The sequence below is a fragment of the Vicugna pacos genome, chromosome 14, assembly GCF_048564905.1.
Source record: "Vicugna pacos chromosome 14, VicPac4, whole genome shotgun sequence".
NCBI classification, from domain to species: Eukaryota; Metazoa; Chordata; class Mammalia; order Artiodactyla; family Camelidae; genus Vicugna; species Vicugna pacos.
This window is the reverse complement of record NC_133000.1, coordinates 17,630,443-17,650,566: the sequence shown is the minus strand read 5'-3', so window position 1 is coordinate 17,650,566 and position 20,124 is coordinate 17,630,443. Positions and strand designations below refer to the sequence as shown.

The 20,124-nt window shown below is 45.9% G+C and overlaps 2 long non-coding RNA genes across 6 annotated transcripts in view; one reads left to right on the top strand and one right to left on the bottom strand.

The window, feature by feature from the left end:
* Nucleotides 1-4,050: 4,050 nt before the first annotated feature.
* Nucleotides 4,051-20,124, top strand: part of LOC140701126 (uncharacterized) — a 66,179-nt gene continuing 50,105 nt past the window's right edge. The window contains exons 1-4 of one of the 5 annotated variants that reach the window (XR_012080003.1): nucleotides 4,052-4,281; nucleotides 4,572-4,656; nucleotides 5,750-5,901; nucleotides 7,722-7,851. This is a non-coding gene — a long non-coding RNA (uncharacterized lncRNA). Of the gene's footprint in view, nucleotides 4,282-4,571; nucleotides 4,657-5,749; nucleotides 5,906-6,267; nucleotides 6,354-7,721; nucleotides 7,852-20,124 lie in introns of those variants that run through there. The other 4 variants (XR_012080002.1, XR_012080000.1, XR_012080001.1 and 1 more) reach the window with 4 other exon arrangements.
* On the bottom strand, nucleotides 13,887-14,368 carry LOC140685492 (uncharacterized). Its single transcript, XR_012058738.1, has 2 exons — nucleotides 14,326-14,368; nucleotides 13,887-14,170 (listed from the first exon to the last, which is right to left on the bottom strand). It is a non-coding gene; the product is annotated as an uncharacterized lncRNA (long non-coding RNA).

Here is a 20,124-nt window from a genome sequence, read left to right as displayed (position 1 = left end):
AACCCCCCCCCCCAACGATTAGGAGGGACACCTCTATGGTCAGGTGCCCTGGCATCACTACAGGACCATCTGAGCTCAGATGGGTTTTTTGCCCCCTCATGTCAAAGGTCCTGACCTATCAGAATCTGTGCTCCATCTTGTGGTTTCGTATGGGAACAGGGCAGCAGGTAGCTCTGACCTCTCCTGGCAGGGACTCCTGGATGCTTCATCCACTTACCTTCTCATGGCTTGAAGAGAATGTGTCCCGAAGTACTTACAAGCAGCCATAGCCAGCTGTCCTCTGGTCACTCTCTGGAGGAGGACCAGGGACCAGCTCGAGGGAGAGGCCATCTGAAATAGTTCATATGGGGTTTTGCTAGATGGGCTGGGGTCCCTGGAGATAGCATTTCGTAAGCTCCCCCTCTGGCCTTTGACAGAGTCACCACTTCTGAACTTGGGAGTTACAGGAAAGCCAGAGGGCAACAGGGATCCCGAAAGGCAGGAGACCACTCAGGCAGGTACCTGGGCTCCTTAGAGCGAATGTGCAGTTCACATGGATCTGAGTTGCGGGATTGGCTTGTTCTGCCCGGGGTCCTGTTCAACCAGTAAAAGCAGTGCTAACTTGGAAGCGCTGGAGACGAACATTCTGAGTAATTTAGACACTAAAGGAGTGTTGGCTGGCTGTCTATTGATTTCCTCCTGTTGCTCTGTTATCTGGCCAGCCAGCAGCTCTTTCACCCCCAAGCCGCTCCCTCCACACAATGTGCCGACCACAACAGGACAGCGCCTGAACAAAACGCTCTTCGGTGGGAGGCTGTGTTAGAGGGCCATTTTCATCTCAGCACCCCTCATCCTTTCGATGTGCCCGCTGCCATTCCCACTCCTGCTGCAGCCGTCAATAGCTTCCATTGCCTATTCCCTGGTGATACACTTTGATTTGTCTCTTGGAAACATTGTTGTTCCACCCTAGAAATACAGCCCCCAAACTGTTGCTTCTAGCCTTCTTTTTTTCTCAGCTGTTTGAATCAGATGATGAGGGTGCCTGATTCTGCAGTACAGTAAGCAGCAACCACTTACTGGACTGGCTCCCCGGAGGAAAAGCCTTGCCGTTGAAATGCAAATTGCTGATGAAAAGCAGTAAATCCCTTGCAAGAACAAGATCTGGTTTTGCCACATTGGGCTTTTTCAAGTATTTCAAATAGCCTTTCTGATCTAAGCAAGACGGGATGTTGGTATTTATCTTTAGTCTAAGGCAGTGTTGTTAAACTATAGGTCATGATCCACTAGGGGGTTCTGAAATCAGTTGAGTAGTTTACAACTAGCATTAAAAAATAGAACTGAACCAAATAAAATAAAATAAACATATGAATACACCTCTTATAATGAAGGCAGATTTCTTTGTGAAATTTTTGTTTCAGTATAAATACACACACATGGATCTATAAATGTGTGCACTGGGTTAGGACCTAAAATTTATTTCTGGGTTTTTTTAAACCTTTATTTTTATTGTGAAATATATTAAGCTCCCAGCAGTGTTTATAACTGATATATTTTAAAGACTAATAAAGCAAAATCCTGAATCCCCATCACCATGGTTAAGAACTAAGGCAGAGCTGGTACTTCTTAGAAACCATCCGAATGACCTCCCTCACTTCCTTTCCTCCCCCACCCACCACCGCCCCGGGGCAGCCACTATCCTGACTTTGATGATACTCACTCCCTTGCATTCACTATAACTTCACCACCCATTTGTCATCAGGAAAAAATAGATTTTAGTGTGACCTGTCTTTGAGGTCCTCATGACAGTTCTTCTGGGATTTGCTTCTTCCACTCAGTGTTATATTTGTGAGATTTATTCCCATTGGTGTAGTTCATTCATTTTTACTGCTGCACACGTTTCTTCCTATGACTGCATCATGATACATGTTCTGCCCCAGGACTGGCGGACATGGTGATGCTTCCAGACTGGGTGTTTGCAAACAGCGCTGCTACAAACCTTCTCGGTCATCTCCTTGGCACATCTGCAAAGGAGTTTCTCTGGACACACAGGAGAGGGATGTTGGGTTTGTGATCCCTGCACGTTCTGCCTTGTGAGGTGCAGTTCAGTGCTTGTACCCATTGTCCCCGCCAGCACACACATGGTTTTATTCAAATGTTTTTCTTGACTGTGGGTTGTGACCCAAAAAGTTGGAAACACAAGTCTAAAGACTCCTAAGAAAAGAATGGTACTTTTATAAAACTCAGGATTTTCTCATTGCCCTGTGTGTGGGGGGGATTGGAGGACACTGGAGCAGCAGAGAGGATAAAAGACTGTTCACATTTATTGAGCACTTGTTCCCTATCATGCCCAGAGCTCAATGCTTTTCTGCTTTCCAAGTATCGTGTCCTAAATCTTCACATCAGCTTTAGGAGATGTGGTTAATCACACTGGATAGAAGGGCTGAGGTTCAGAGAAAATAAAGAATATATCCAAGGTCACACGCAAGGGACTTGCTAGAGCTGGAACGTGAACCAGGCCTGTCTGTCCCCAAAGCCCGACCACTTTCCTCACCTTAGCTGCTCTTCCAGGTGTCCCGGCCCCGCTGCCTCATTGGCATGTGACCTTGACCCATAGCTACCCTGATGCCACTGTGAGGTAGGACCATTCAGTCTAGTGAATTCCTCCGAATCTGCAGATGACCCAGAACAGAGCCCCTGGGGATACAGAGCGTGAACAAGAGAGAAACTTTTGTTGTTTCAAGCTGCAGAGTTTGGGGAGCTGTTCCACTGCAGTGGAACCTAGCCAGTCCTCACCGGTACAGATGTATAAGCACATTTACGTGGTCTGTTTTTGAGTGCTTGTTCTGAGAGCTTAGTTGAGTGACTTAACACAGATGGAGGCTTCTTTTGGAATGAGACGTTCTCCTGACCATGAAGAGGTGAATCATGGTGGAGACGGTTCATTATCAAGGTATTCTTAGAATGTTCTTAGGATGTTCTCAAAGCTCTAACAGTTCATGCAGTAATTAATATGTTCAAACGGATGAGTCACTTGCCAGCAAAACCCTCAATTTCTATAGCACTGCTGGAGGCAGAAACCTCACAGTGTTTAACTGACTTAATTAGTAGCTCTGGGTCACAACTGAGATCATTTATAAGGAAAATGGACAAGATGAGGTGGCAGGAGGGAGCCATCACTAAAGACTGAGAAAACATGTTATCTAGGGAAATAGAATGAAAGAGTTCCCACTTAATCAAATGGAACAAACTTTCAGAGGGCCAGTCCCCACTGAATAAGGCCTTCTATTCAGCGAACTGCTCTGGAGAACTGGCATTGCCCCCATATTCTCTTCAGTCCCACTCCACTCCAGGAGTGTGTCCTGAGTCCTCAGGTCCTGAACCTTCAGCTGCTGGACAGCATGGCCCCAAGAGCCCTGATGGAGAGGCCAGAAGTCAGGAGAACACAGCGCTGATCCTTTATATACCGTCTATGATCTGTGTGTCCTATTATAGACCACATATTACATGCCACATATATGTGCTCTGTATAAAGAGATTTGATTTGGGGGGAGGGTATAGCTTAGTGGTAGAATGGGTGCTTGGCATGCACAGGGTCCTAGTCCTGGTTCAATCCGCACTTTCTCTGTTTAAAAAAAAAACTGATTAACCCCTAGTCACAAAAAATAATTAATTAATTAAATTTTAAAACATTTTTAAAAAAGAGATTTGATTCAAGGGATTGTTTTACATGATTGTAGGACTGGCAAGCCCCAGATCAATAGGGCAGGACGGAAGGCTGGGAACTCAGGCAGGATTCCTGTGTTGGTCTTGAGGCAAAATTTCTTCCCCAGGAAACCTCAGTTTTGGCTCTTAAGGCCTTCAATTTATTGGATGAGTCGGTTATGGACTGAATAATGTCCTCCCCAAATGCATATGTTAAGATCCTAACCTCCAATGAGATTATATTTGGAGATAGGGTCTCTAAAGAGGTCAAGTGAGGTCACAAAGGTTAAATGAGGTCATAGAGTGGGGCCCTAATCCAAGAAGACTGGTCCTTATAAGAAGAGGAAGTGACACCGGAGAGGGGCACACAGAGAAGTCATGTGAGGACACAGAGAGAAGGCAGCTGTCTGCAAGCCAAGGAGAGAGAGCTCAAAAAAAAAAAAAAAAACCGAAAACCAAAAACCAAAAACCCCAAGCCTAATAGCACCTTGAGCTTGGACTTCCAGCCTCCAGAACTATGAGAAATAAATGTCTAAGTCCCCCCGTCTGCAGTATTTTGTATGGCATCCTGAACAAACTAATAGGGAGACCCACCCACAGGTGAGGGTAATCTTTATTTAAAGTCCGCTGATAGCAGATCTTAAAAATACCCTCACAGCAAGTGCTGACTACTGTTTGCCCAAAGAAGTGAGCACCATGGCCAAGCCCCGCATTGTCAAACACACGGACACGGCAGCCCTAAAACGCGTGTGTCTCGCACTAAGTAAGATGCAGTCTATCACCAGGCTCCCTTGACTTCAGGGCAGGCTTTGCTACCACATGAGTTTGGGAGCTAAGAATGGAGGGTAGAGGTGAAAGGAGACCAGAGATTAATTTCCCTTTTTTTACAGCTTTGATTCTGGTCAGACCTGCCTGCCAATGTGTCCTGAGGAAGTACAGCACTTGAATGAATCCCTAATCATGGTAATTTTACAGGTATGTAACACTCTGCTGAGTGGTGAGTACCCTTTTCCTCCGGTATCTTTCACAATAACCTTCTGAGGTGTATATACTTATGCCCATTTTATAGAAGCTCAGAGAGGGAAAGTATTTTGCCCCACACACACAGCGACAAAGAGGCAAAGCTTGGCAGAGCTCATGACCAGCTCGCTCTGCTGCCGCCTCCCACGTGGAGATGTGCGCAGAAAGGGAGAAAGTCTAACCCTGAAGCCGGCACCACTGCCCATGTCCCCCCGAGTGCGGCTGGAGGAACCTTATTAAAGGGCTGGTGTTGGCATGCCCTTCCTCACAGATCCTCAATGGCTCCCTTTTAAAGACTCAACATAGGCAGTGAGCCTCACCCCTAGGACTCAGCTACAACTGGGTTTTTGCTGGTGTTTTGTTTTTGTTTTTGTTTGTTTAGCAGCACAAAATAGAATAGTGTAGCTTCTTTCCAGCCCCTCTTTACTCCACTCAAACTGAAAACCTCCTCCCTCCCGGGCAGCTGTGTTCTCTCCTCCGAGGGTGCTGAGTGGAGCTCATGGTTTGGTGGAGGCAGGGAGGGCTCTGGAGTCCTTCTGGAGCCCCATTTACCATCTGGGTTAACTTCGGTGAGTTATTTACTCCATTTGAGCCTTTTTCCACTTGTATGAGATGCCCAGGGTTCTACCTACCTTGCAGGTTTGATGGAGGACTCAGATAAGGTATATAAAGCACTCGTCATGTATAAGGACTCTGAGAGATACCATTTCCTTCCCTCTTCAAAGGAGCCCTTGAGTCTGAGGCCGGAGCAGGCTCGTCCTTGCCCTGCAAGGCCAGTGTTTACTGTCCCTTTCTATGGGATGAGTGGTCTCACGTCTCTGGCCACGGTCACTCCCAGAACAGCAGAAGCCCCTTCGTGATTGCGGTGATTGCAGTGCCTGTCACGGTACCTCAGATTGGAGCTCCCCTGGAAAGCTTTTCTTCCTTTCAGCTCAGAGTTCTATGATTGACAGGCTTTTTTCTAGGGGTAGAGCTGGAAATGAAACTCCGCAGGCTTGAAAAACTGTCAAGCGGAGTCTCCCTGAAATTGCTTTTTTTTTTTTTTCAGTTTTAATTTGAAGAAAACTAAAGCCCAAACCATGCCGTGGAAGATTCATTAAATAATTGACTGCACTTGCCTTTCTAAGTGGTGATTTAATACAATCCTTCAAGCCACCCTTACGACAGAACTTTTCCCAGCCCCTCACTGGAGCCCATCCGGTAGGTAAGAAGCAGCCTTCTGTGGGGTGGGGGGAGGAGGAGTTCCCTGGACTGGGTGCCTGGGTAGCAGGAGAAGCGGATGCCCTCAGGTTTTCCAGCCCTGACAAAAACCAACTACATCACAGACACAGCTGTTTAATGACTGCAATTCCGCAGATCAGTGTACCTTCAGGGGTAGACTATGGGGCTGTTTGGAGAGAAAACTAAATGTGTGTTTTAAAGGTCGCCTAAAGACTTCCCAGTGTTGTATGTGCCTCAGATCCTAGTTCAAGGGGATCTGAGAGGTGGTTTGTGATCTTTCGGATGTAACAACTCTTCATTCTATCCCTGGCCCTTGAAAATGTATAGCGCCTTTTCTCTTCGCAGAGTTCATCCTGGTTACGGGTGCCGTGCATATTATTAACGAAAAACCTAAGCGGATTTATTTCTTCGTTTAATGCATTCATTGCATTATTATAATTTTTTCCCATCTGGAATAAAATCCTCAGGAAATCACTGATGACATTTTTTTTAATTATGGTAAAATACACATAACATGAAATTTACCATCTTAAGTATTTTTTAAGTGTGCAGTTTAGTGGCATTAAGTACATTCACATTGGGCTCCTGGGGACAGTTTTGTACTTCCTCCTGCCCCCACCCTCAGCAGTCTGGACTCGCTAGAAGTGGCCGAGCTAGATTTTGTTGATTTCTGTTCATCCTGTTCTGACTCTCTTGGGATATCGTGCCTTTATCCTGTGATCTCTTCCCCTCATTTAAACAGTAACTCCCATCAAATGCTTTCACTTCAGCCAAACATCCACAGAACTGAGGGATGACATCTCTCTTTCTAGTTTGTGGTCATTCTTCTTCACACAAAGACCACAAAGAAAAAGGAAAGTTATAAGAAGGGAAGGAACCGACGTTTATTGGATAGCTCTGTGCGCCTTTTGTGCTGAGACAGGGATGGACGTCCTCCCGTTTACTGTTCCCAGCTATCCTCCACCCTACTATCTCCATTTAACAGATGAGGAAACTGGGGCCCAGAGAGGTTAAGGAACAAGGTCACACAGCAGGGATTGAACTCCATGTTCAAATGAATTCAAAATCCAATATGGTGTGTGGCCTAAGGGAAATGGAACCTGGAAAGGCGGGAAGATTCTAGGAGGGACTTGGGGAGGGTCAATGCGTGAGTAAGAGAGCAAAAGAAAAGAGTGCTGGTCCCCCTTTCCAGAAGGAATCAGCACCATTGACTTCTGCTCTTAACTGCACTCACAGGGTCTTTTGCTAACTGGGCCTCTTTTTTATGGAGAGACCTCCCAAAAAAGGGGCTTCCGGGCCCTGCTCGCCCCAGTTGGAAGTCTGATTACAGACATTTCAGATTACTTTGATCACTTGCATTCTCCTGCTCAAAGGGTCACTCAGCGCTGTGGGCAGAGTTTCTGACTCTGCCTCAAATTAAAACGCCAACTATTTGTCAAGATGGATTTTCTTAACCAACCTTCTCAGTGCGTTGGAATGCCTCTGTCGGGTTGAAAATGCCCCGGAGAGTTACCATGGCAACGCTTGTCTGCAGAATGGCGGGAGGGAATCCTTAAAAGAGACTCCGAATTGCTGTGGCCACTTCCAGCCACAGGCCCACACTGGGTTTTTGTCTTGGGTACCTATCCAACGACTCTGGGCTAAGGGATGAAAGGCCAGGAGGGAAACTCTGAGGTGGCAAGACAGGAATGAAGCCTCCCTCCGCAGCGTCTTTATCAGGCTGTGCTGACTTTCCTCCGTCCTTCCTCCGTCTTCTGGGCTCAAGGTCAAACACTTAAAAGCAGATTTATTTCTTACAGAAAAAGACTGAACCCAAGTTAGAGAAGAGGAAACTGGCTCAACAAAGGTGGATAAAAGGAGACAGAAACAGTTGACGGTTTGAAAACTGAAATTGGGTTTTGATAAAGGATTAAGATAATTTGCAAGAGAGCTCAGTGATTTTTCTCCTTTTCCGCTTCCTTCCTTCCTTCCTTCCTTCCTTCTGTTTCTTGGAAATAGAATAGAAATGTAAACAGTCAAGAGATTTGAAGTGTATAGTTTGACATAAACAGATTTTAAAGTTCTGTGAACTTCCCAGTCACTATTTAATTAGTGCCATGATTCATCTAAAGATGGCGAACAGCACACCTTAGCATTTAAAAGCTGTGCAAGCTCAGTTTCACGTGCGTGCTGGGTTTTGCGGGTGTGTGTAGAAAAGATCTGTAAATGTTACCGAGGCGTCAGGCATTTCCAATCCCTCCTGTTTGTTAAATCTGGCCACACTGTTATTTTCACCAGCCAGGAGGAGTCCAGAAGAGTCCATTTGCCCCCTCTCATCCTTTCGGCCTGATCCCTCCCATCATCCCGGTCTGACCCCACTGCAGGGACGATGTGGACCCCTGCAGGAAGGGTCTCAGAAGCACACAGCCTAAGAGCCCCAGACTCTTGGAAAATTCAGAAGAATGAAACATTGACTTTTGTCATAGGTTGGTGTATTAGTTTCCTAGGGAAGCCCTAAAAAATGACCCCACATTGTGTGGCTTGAAGGGATAGGAATGTATTCTCTCACAGTTCTTGAGGTCAGAAGTCCCAAATCCAGGTGTCCACAGGATCGGTCCCTTCAGGAGGTTCTGAGAGAGAGAATCCTTTCCATTCATCTCTCTTGGCTTCTAGCAGTTGCTGGAGACCCTCAGTCTCTGCCCCCTTCTTCGCATGGCTCTCCCTGCCTATGTCTATAACGCTTTTCCTCTTCTTACAGCGACTCCAGTCATAATGGATTAGAGCCCACCCTCATCCAGGACGACCTCATCCTAACTTGATTTCATCTGCAAAGATTCTATTTCCAAATGAGGTCACGTGCACAGGTTGGGGAGGGAAGGTTAGAACTTCACCATGTCTTCTGGGGAGACACAGTTCGACCTGCAACAGCTGGGTTCTTCCTGAAACAGACTGAATCAGAGTTTTGAATGCAAATAGTTTATTTGGGAGGTGATCCCAGGAAGTTCTGGTGCACAGGTGGAGAAGTGAGAAAGGGAAGTAAGGAAGCCAGTGCAGGAGGGCGTTGATGAGCATGATACTCCTGTGGGCTGTTGGGGCTCAGTGCTGCCGGGGGCCTCTGGAAGCCACGTAGAATGTCCCACCTGAGGAAGTTGGGGTATTTTTCCTCAAACTCTCTCCTGTCAGTGGCCCAGGGCGGCTGGGGCAATACCTCTCAGCCTTTCCAGCAGGCTGAGCCCGCTCTCCAGCTAAGCTGTAGCCGTGGCAGGTGGAAATGTCTGCCTGCAAGAATCCTGAGGGCCGGGGTCACTGCCCACAGCATCTGCTACAACCTCAGATTAACAAGCTTTCTCTCCCATTGAGAATAAGGAATTTTTATTGTAAATCAGTTCCTTTTTGAATGTTGGTAGGTAACTGTTGTCTAATAAATTAAAAGTAAAGATGATATTTTACTCCAAAATCACTTTCTTCAGGTGTTGCCCGGTGATAGATCATGCCAAATATTTTCAAATTGATAATTGCATCATCTAAACTTTAAAAAGCCTTGTCCCTGGGACCTATTTTTTCATCTTCCTCAAAGTTTGGTTTTAAGTCCTATACCTTCCCCTCCCCAGCCCTTGCCCATCCTGGTAAATTCCTATTCAAGCTTTAAGACCAAATCGCATCCCCGCATTGGCAACGAGCTCCTGTAGGTTGCCCAAATCACATAGCCAATAAGCAGTGGAATCAGGATTTGAACCAAGACTGGTGACATCACGGGCTCCCTACTAAAACCCAGCATTAGCGTGAAGCTGCAGTAGATCAGAAGCTAGCTGGCGGGGGGAAGTGAGAAGAGCAAATTCAGCCCACAGGTGTGTTATGTTAAGCCCTCACGGTGTTCTTTTTTAATTTTAGAATTTGAGGTCCAATTTAAAGTTTAGGTGATTTCACATAAGCCACAGATTTTTGCTTCCTTTGACAAGCAATTGCCGGACCTATATTCCTGAACATTCTCAGGATGGGCGACCGTGCTCTGGCTGGGCAGGCTCCATCACTCACTGGACCTCCCTAGCTCCCCTGGGCATCTGTGGCCTTGACCGCTGCCCAAAGCTGCGTCCTCAGCCCAGAGCTGAGACGTGCAAGGTTTCTGATGAACAAAGCATATGCAGACTTGAGTTACACTCTGTCACGATGAAAAGGCCAGAATTGGCATTTTAAAAATTCATCATCTTCTAATAATAAAACTGTATTTACAGAAAGCCATGCTTCTGAGAGCATCAGGCTTGTGCAAACATCACTTCTGGAATGTTCACAGGAGAGACTTAGGAAGTAGGAAGGTGACTCAGACTGGGGTCTCTGCAGTAAAAAGAAGCAGGCTAAAGGAAAAGTGGCCTGTTCCAGACAGGGCAAAGATGGGCCGGAGGGATATGACGTGAGTTCAAAGAGCAAATATTTGCAGAACACCTGCATGTACCAGGCACCAAGCAGGCACACGAGCAGGCCCACCTTTGCCCTGTGGAACAGCTACCTCCTGGGTCCTGTGCTCAATTCTTTATTTCTTGAGTGCAAAAGAGATGGAGGCAGAGGAAACTGGTCCTCAGCGAGCCAGGAGGGGGACATCCACTTTAGTTGCTTCCTGCACATTCGCCCTTGTCTTGCACCTACCCCCTTTCCACCAGGCTCTGAGGCTTAGCAAATCCAAGTCCTGCAACCTGCCCGGCTGCCAAGGGCCCTGCCCATCCTTCTGGCCTTAGCCCAGAACCCTCCCACCCCCAACTCTGTAAAGCAATGACCACATCATTGTATAATTCTGTCCCTTTTCCCCTGCTGGGCTGTCCTCTCCTCTGAGAGGAGGGAGCAGGTTTGTTAGGGGGTGTCTCTAATTCCCGGTGCAGGGGCTCCAGCCAGAACATTCCTGGCCCTCCTCCTGCCCTCGCCATTCTTTCTTTGCAGAGGAGTAACTTCTGCTTAGAACCCATGAACCTGGAGAAGGGCCTGGTACTGGTACCTTCCTTTCGCTTCTCGATCTGACCCCATGGAGGACCAGTTTATCTGCTCTCAGTCTGGGGCGAGGTCCTGGGCACGCTCTGCCCTTCTGGGGAGGCAGCTCTCCAGGAATGGGTTGGGCAGGTGTGGGAAATAGGAAAAGGTTGCACAGCTAAGTCACATCCTCCAATCCATCTTTTTCCAGTGATAGAGCTAACATTTTAATCTTTGCCTGTCAGGTTCTTTTTTTTTTTTAATTGAAATATAGTTGATTTACAATGTTGTGTTAGTTTCTGGTGTACAGCATAGTGATTCAGTTACACATATATATTCTTTTTCATATTCTTTTCCATTATAGGTTATTACAAACTATTGAATATAGTTCCCTGTGCTATACAGTAGGTCCTTGTTGGTTATCTGTTTCATATGTAGTAGTCAGTATCTGCAAATCCCAGACTCCTAATTTAACCCTCCACCTCCATTCCCCTTTGGTAACCGTAAGTTTGTCTTCTATGTCTGTGAGTCTGTTCCTGTTTCATAAATCAGTTCATTTGTGTCATTTTTTAGATTCCATGTAGAAGTGATATCGTGATGTTCGTCATTGACTTACTTCACTTAGTATAATCCCTAGGTCTGTCCATGTTGCTGCAAATGGCATTATTTCACTCTTATTTTTTGCATTCTTTTTAATTGAAGTATAGTCAGTTTACAATATTGTGTCAATTTCTGGTGTACAGCATAATGTTTCAGTCATACATATATATACACCTATTATTAGTTTTCATATTATTTTTATTTCACTCCTTTTTATGGCTGTGTAGTATTCCATTGTGTGTGTGTGTACAAACACCACCTGTCAGATTCTTGAATGTATTTCTCCATTGGTTATGAGCTCAGAGGATGGAAACGGGAGTGTGATTTCTTTCTTTCCCAGAACCATCGTAGGGTCCCTTTTCTAGCCTGGTACCTAGCACACTGCCTGACACAGAGTAGGTACTCACTATCTGTTCAATAATGAATTAGTCGAAGATTCTGGGGTGGGAGGCTGCTGCTTTTCCTTCCTGACTGTAGGAAAAATGCAAAGCACACCCACTGTCATGGCTCACATAGTAAATGTGCTAGGGGGTGGGGTCAGATGAAGCCCCAGATTTGACTGGCTGAGGGTCTCCTATCTTTGAGGAGATTGTGTATAAAACATAACAAGCCTCAGCTTGAAATGCCCAGGGCTAAACCCCTATGGATCTTTCTATTGGAAAAATAAAAACAGTGTGAATTTGATAAAGTTTAATTCTTTTGCGGGGATGGGAATAACTGTTCAGGGGTTTGTTTAAAGAGCGCTCAACTGTCTAAAAGTCACAATCGTTGAACTCATCCCAGCCAAGCTGCGCTCTATGGACGGACTGCAGCCAGACTCGAGAGGCTCAGGCTCCCTGCTTTTGCCTTCCTGTCAGCAGAGCTGGGGAAAGAGAAGAGCCAGGAGGCATTTCCAGCCCTGGCTGCAAGGAGATGGGAAACCCCATGGCAGAGGTCAGGTGAGGGGTGGGACTCATGTGTGCATTTTAATGCTGCTGAGGTGATCATTGAGGCTGTAGGACTTAATGCCACCCCCAGGGAGTGACGAAATGAGAGAAATGGTTTTTAGAAAAGCATACAATGTTTCAATCTAAAAAAAAGGGAAAAAAAATAGACGTGAAAATAATAAGAGGAATACGAGAGAGATCTCAAGGCATCCATGCGCCGGGCAGTAGAGGAGAATGCAGAACTGTCCCCAAGAAAGTAAGTAAAAAGTAACATGAAGTTTAAAGTCAATTGACCACATAAGTACCCCATCATCATTCCATATTTCTGTTGTCTTGGTGCTGAAGCTGGATTAACTCCTAAATCTGTCTTCCAAGCCACACAAAGGGTGTCTGTCTGTCCCCTGTTTTGTTCCTGGGTGTGATGTAGAGGTGATGATGGAGGGTAAGAAATGGAGCCCAGCCATGCAGGAGGGATGCCCGTGGGCAGGGACGGGTGGGCTTCCCAGCTCCTGTGGATGTGCCAGGGTTGGGAGCAGGAGGTGGCAGGTCTGCTTGATTTAAAAAAACAAAAAGCCCATGTGGAGGTGGGGGAGCACATTGATTAAACACAGGTCCCGTTAGGCCACCCATGATCAACTGTAATCAGATCTTAGACTCTTCTCATAGATACATCAGGGCGATTGCCTGAATCTGCTACAAGAAATAACTCATGCTCGTGGTCACCTGATTGAACAGCTAATCATGGCTTTCCATCCCTGATTATGAAGTACAGAGACCTGAGAACGGAGTGCTTGTTGGGTAAAAACTGAACAAGCATCAGCCACTTCTAGAGGCAAAACTTGCAATGAGCGTCAGAAACAGCTGTGTCTTAGGAATTAATCAAGCAATGGGTTTTTTATGATTTTTTTTTCTTTTTAAATATCCAACAGCGATCCTCAAATGTCTTAAAAATGAGGACCTGGGATAGAATATGAATCCAAAATACAGGAGGACCAAATGAGCTCTATTTAAGGTTCTAAATAAGGCGTTGAGTTTATCACTCAGTTCTGAAGACTGTCCTGGGGCTTCAGATGCCAATTATGGTGTTGACTTCATTTTTTTCTTTCTCCCCTGCGTGTGCTTTGGGTTTTTATTTCCCAGCAAGTCTGGGATCACTTGTGATTTCATTCTCCCCACACCACCACCCCCAACTCTCATTTCAGCCCATCAAAGCCAGGACATCTAGGTAAATTAACTGTCACATCTTCTGACCGCTGTGTTTCTCTTGCTGCTCAGACGGGGAGCAGAGGCCTTCCTTCCTCGTACTCGCCTAGCCTCAAAGTCACGGTGGAGGGCGGGCATCGATCCTGCACGGGTGTGTTGTGGTGCCTGCCTGCCTAACAGCGTCCACTGCACCCACCCATGGGTGCACACAAACCCCTGTGTCCAGATCTCTGCTGACTGGACCCCAGGACAGCACCTCACCTTAGGGCCATAGTCATCTGTCTTACAGAGATGCGCTAGGCCAGTCAAATGCCTTTACTCAGAAGTTCAAACTGAAAAAGATGGAGACAGCGCATCACCAGCTGGTTGCAAGAGCGCCAGCTGAAAGGTCACGCGGTGGAGTCGGGCATGCGGAGACCTCTCCCAGGTGGAGGGCCTGCCAGTGGCTGAGCAGAGAGAATCAGGCGTGAGGTGTCGGGCCGTGTCTGACTGAGGTGGAACAGCAGGACGAAGGTCCCCAGATCCAGATTCCAGGTGCGTCCGCGAGGGACTTGGCCTGATTGCGGGAACTAACTACTTCCTCCCTGAAGGATTAGGTGAAATGCTGAGGCTGAGATAGTGTTCTGTCTGGGCCTTGACTGTCAGGTGGGATTTGAAGGCTGGTGAGTGGGAGGCACCTACAGGAAGTAGTACACGTTTAGCAGGAGAGTGAGAAGCAAGAAAAGGAAAGAACACAAACCGAATTGTAGAAGCAGGTTGATGGCAGATCACAGATGGTGAAAAACATCACACTGTGGAATTTGGGCTTGATTCTGAAGGTAATATGATGTCACTGGAAGGGTTTGAACAGGACAATGGTGGGCAGAGCTAGCCTTTGGAAAAATCACCACCAACTGTAGGAGAAAGGGAAGCCTTAAGCCAGAAGCTGAAAGAATTGTCTGTATCTCACCAAGTAGTGGGGAGGCACCTTTTCTCTTTTCTCCACCAGAGTCTGGGCAGCCCGACCACAAGAGCTTTCCCCTCATGACAAATTCCTTTTCTCTTCCTGACGGACCTCGCCTCCCTCCACTGTAAAACACGGCCAAATGGATTTAATTTAAATTCTATGTAATAAATACATAAAGTAAGGCAAAATAAATGGGAATGCTTTAAGTAACGTCCTCTGGCATCTCATAAAGGCTTCTTAAATTGATTACATAAGAGCGCATGGTGTAGATGGCAGAAAAAGGAGGGTTTTATGAGAACTCTGGCAGAACCCCAAAGGGAAGTCGTGCGGTAGTTGCTGCAATCATAACTCTTTCCCATATCATGTCTGTGCTCGAAATGCCTCACCCTGCACAATGAGTTTTCCTTCCCTAACAGGGGCATATATTTAAAAACAAAACCCCGCAGTCATTAGCGAGTCTTCAGCTTGACCAGGCTCATTGCACTGGGCATCTGGATGGTAAAATCCTGAGGCCTGTTCTGCAATAACTGGAAAAAAAAAAAACCAGGAGTGTGAAAGAGCTATCTCAGAAGTTGGGAAAGATCTGCTTTTGTGCCAGTCTGGCAGCCCTGGTGGTGGGGGGTGATTTTGCATGGTGCTCAGCCCCAATCCTGGAACTCAGTATGGAGGAAACTGATGCACTCATCTTGTGGCTGGAAAACCCCTCGGGAGTTGGGAAAGATTTCTTTCCAACCCCACTTCTCTTGTCTGTCCAGTCCTCTAGCACAAGATGCCAGCTGAGTGCAGATCTTGCCACCAGAACAGAGCAGGCTGGCCGTGGTTCTGGGCTGGGGCGGGGCTGACCAAGGGAACCAGGAGGCTGATCCTGCATTCGGCAGAATGGTATGAGGACCACCTGATTGTCAGAATATTGGTTTGAGAATGGAAACACTTGGCTGGCCTTGGGAATAATTTGTGACTCACAGAAGCGGAAGATCATTTTAAGCTGGATGTCAGGCTACCAGAGTGATGTACTGCAGACCAAATTCAAGAGGCTGATAGATGTGTTTTCTATGGACGGTTCAGATTGGTGCTTATAAGGTGCTTACAAGACCTCCCAGGGTTTGTCTGTGCCCACATGTCGCCTTTCTATGTGTGTATATCTTCTGGCTCATATCTTCTTGAGAGAGAGATCTGATCCTCATGGCTAAATCAGGAGATTTCTTTTTATAAAACAACCTGTATTAATTTGCGGTATTTTCCCCCAGAGGGTAAGGTGCTTCCCATAAGCATAGAATTCCTCTTTTTCCGTTCTCTCGCCCCCTCCCCTCTCTATTTCTTTCTCTCCCCATTCTTCCTCTCTTTTTTCTGTCCTTTCTTTCTTCCCTCCCTCTCTTCCTCTCTTCAGCCCTTCACCCCATCCGCCCATCCTTCCTTCCTTCCTCCCCCCCTCCCTTCCCTTCCTTTTCTCTCTCCTTCCATATCAACTGACAGCCTACTAAGTGCCATTCTGCTGTGGACAGGGGGTAAAAAATGAACAAAGCCCAGTCCCAGCCTGCCCGGAGCTCACAGTTCAGTAGCATGATTCTCAACAGTCTCAACAATGAGTGTTCTCTTCGTGCGCATCAGAATCACCTGGAGCACTTAAAAAAAGAAGCCTGGGCCGCAGCCCAGACCTACTAAACTAGGATCTTCAAAGGTGCAGCCTAAGAATAGGTATTATGAAAATAATCTTTCCATGTAACTTTGTTATGTAATCAAGGAGACAACCGCTGGGCCATTGGAGAAAAATAGTTACAACACTATGTGATGCATGAACACGGAGCTGTGCCAGCAAGAAGGGAACTACTAATTCAGTTGCTGGTGGTTAGGGAAAACTTCATAGAGGTAATGCTTGAACTGGGTCTTGAAGGATAAATAGGAGTTTACTAGGTAAAGGCAGGATGGGGTGTGAGAGTCCTTTTAGGTCGATATGTACATGTGAAAGGAAAAACGGCTCATTGCAGGGGCTCCGTGCAGCTCCATGTGGCTGGGATGGAGTGGACTAATGGGAAGTGCTTTGAGGCAGGGCCAAAGGATGCTAGCTTTAGAAGTCTTGCCAATTCATTTCTGTGTTTTTCCTGCAAGCGATAGGAAAACTAGGAAAAGAGTTTCAAAGAAGACATAATAGAATCACGTTTACATTTGAGAAGAATAAACCAGGGGCCTCGTTGTGAGGCTGAAGCGGGCAAGTTCAGCTAGGGAGTTCTTATATAAATTTAAAAGACAGACCCAGCATTTCTTATGACTCAAGACTGTGAGGATAAGACGGCTTTGTCAGACACCCAGGCAGGACGCTTCAGACCCTTTACAGACGTATCCAAGTTCACCTGTGTCCATGTGTTCCCATGGAAACTTAGTGCTTTTTTTTTTTTCTATAGCCCCATTGGGCCATCAACTACACACACCTGGTGTGAGAAAGGGGTTTATAAGCCTCAGCCACTCACTGCTTCTCAAGCCCTCTGTCCTCAAGATGGCTACATGCATGGAGGCGCAGACGCTGAGCCAGTCTGCTCAGTATTTGCCACGTGTTTGTTGATCAACTCTGGCAGGTAATAATGATGGAGTCAATGCCTGTATTTCATGCAAAGGAGGTTTTCGAGGAAGGAAAAGCTTTTGCTTCATGGTTAAATAAAAAACAGCTTGTTTACTGTCCTGTGACCACGTCCCCTACTGTGTTCTTTTCCCCAAACATTCCCGAACTGAGAAAGAAAATACAAGTAAATGAAATACTCAGAAGTTTGCATTGCCATAGAGTAGCATACAACGCTCCTAAGTCATTACGAAATGGCTCAAAGATAACTTTTAAATCAAATGCTTGCTTAGATCCAAGAAATTTGTTTGAGCCTGCTCCAGAAAGCTTTGTGACCTAAAAGTAAGCCAATACAGAAAGAGCATGTTCAAAATTTCAAATGAATGAGGTTAAAGCAATCTCTAAGAAAAAGATTCTAAATAGAAAAGCAGATTTAAGAGCCAAGTATGGAATGAAACAACTAAAAATTATGGGTCAGACCTTGTGATTGCCTGTTACAAATGAATGCTTTAGAGTGACAGTGGATACAGTGGTGTTTGTAATATATGTTGGGTTTACAAATTGGTATTATTATTTTGAACTATTTTTGTATTGTTTATAAAATAACTTGGTATAAGAAAGAGATTTATAAGCCTTAACCAGTGTACTCACTGCTTTTCAAACCCCTGGTCCTCAATCTTGAAGAATATCAAAAAGCAAAAATGGACTGAAAAATGCCTGGGAAACTTAAGTTAGGCTCATGAGCCTGAATTGTGATTTTTATATGCATAAACAATGGCGAAATCATCAAAGAGGTCAGAACAAGCCACAGGGCCCTAGAGAAGCTATTAACGGTTTAGCGTTTCGAGATCATGTGGAAATTTGAATTCCGTTTACCAAAGATACGTGCAGAAATGGTATTCATGATGATTAAGACCTGTAACTGTAAAAATGTGAAATTTATAGCATCATAAAATGGTTTGTATAAAATGCAAATGTCCCAGCTGGGTGGGCTGGCCGCGGAGGTCTCAGTTGGGTTTCTGCCTCAGCTCATTACCATTCTGGGTTCAGCTTGGGCATTGGTTTTTTTAAAAGGCAGCGTGTTATTCTTAAGTAGCGTCTTTGATTATCTTCTGAGCCTGTGATGGTCTCTTCAAATAGTGAACAGCTGTGCCAGGCAAGCACACAAGCAAAAAGAATATTAATTGGGGGTAAACTAGAGCATTTTCCTGTGTTCTTACGGCTATGAAATCGTTCAAGTTTCAGTAAATTAATGTTGTTACCTAGTATGAAAGAGGAGGCAGATCCGCTAAGTTCACATGTTTATGGACATAAAAGGTTGGAGGAGGCATAGACAGCTACAAGATGAGAGAGAGTGGAAAGAGAAAAGGTGGGGGCGAGGCTTGCATTCAAAGGAGAAAAGAGAAAATAGATGACCTTGGGTCACTGATTCCAAAAACGTGGCAAGATACTGAACGCTGTAACTGGGGCCTCCTGAGCAGATGTAATTACCCCTGAGAATGCCTTCCATTGGCCCCATCCTTAGTCAGTCTTTACTGATTTGTCACATTCCCCTCTGAGAATTATCCTTGTCCTTAGCTTCCATGGAAGGGGCAAGTTTGGCCACCTCGAGTGTATCCTGTGATTGTGATTGACCGTTCACACTGTCAGTCATGGCTGAATGAACCAGGGTCCAGTTTGATGGCTGCAGAATGGTTGATCAGTTTCTATCCTGGGAGTTTGAACTAAGATACTAACGCTGTTGGAAATGGATGCTGCGCCTATATTATCACATAGTTGGGGTCATTTGGAAATGCATGGGGGTAGTTTAGTTTGTAACAATGAGTAGGTAAGGAGATATTATGGCATTTTATGGGCCGGAGATGCTAAATGTCCAGCTACACACAGGACAGTCAGCTCAGTAAACAATCGTCCTACCCAAGCTTCCAGGGGTGTCCCCATTGTTGGGGGCACAGGCATGGAGAGAAAGCTGCAGCAGAGAAAAGCAACAGGAACGATGATGAGGGGAACCTGGCCTCAGTGGGGTGGCCAGGCCTTGCCCCTTTCCCGTTGCACTGAGGCCTGGCTGGAACTCCTATACTTGGTTCCATGAGCTGTTTCTACAACCATTCAGTAAGGGACTTTCTAACCTGACTTCATTTGAACTGGATTGTTTCTTGCAACTCAGTGATTCCAGACTAAAAGAAAAATGTGTGACATGATCCCTTCCCTGGACTGTAGCTGTGACGGAGAGGGCCCCCTAAGTGAGGTCGCAGTTGTATGTATACCTGTTGTATCTGCAGAATTATTAATAGTCCCTCCTCCCCCCATCTCAAAAGCATCCCAGTTTAAATGACATGGCCATGCTACCCACAAGGCACACGGAATCCAGGCTGCTCTTTGCTGATTCAGAACAAGGAGACAGGCTAGAAGTCCTGTACTAGGGAAGGGCCTTTGGGCCCTGGAAGCAGCCAGCTATTCTTCATCTGATTATTAAGGAACATTTGTTTTGCACCTTAGAAAGCCTCAGGGTGAGCCAGGCACTGGAGGAACATGGGAAGTGTCCCTGCCCTTGGAAAGCTCAAATCCATAATGCTTGAGGTGTACCGGGGGCAAAGGAGACAGGGATCCCTCCTCCTGTGGACTTAAATTCTAGCAGGAAGAGACAGAGGGCAAACTATATATACAGTAAACTTGTGTTAGATGTTAGAAGGTGATAAATATGGAGAAAAAAAGAAAAACCAGAGCTGGTAAGGAGATTATGAGGGTGATGGGGTGTGGGAACTGAGATTATAGGAGTAAGTAAGGCAGGCAGGGTAGGCCTTTCCCCCATTCCAGCTTTTCTGAGATATAATTGATGTATCACAATGTGTAAGTTTAAGGTGCACAACAAAATGATTTTTTTCTATGTAATAGGGTAGACCTGGTGGAAAGGTTTTATGTCATTAAGAAACGATCTCATTTGACAGTCTTATATGGCCAACAGGATGCTGGTGATTTCTCTGGTGTGTCTCAAACTTTAATGGCCATCTGATCACCTGGGATCTTGTTAAACTGGAGAT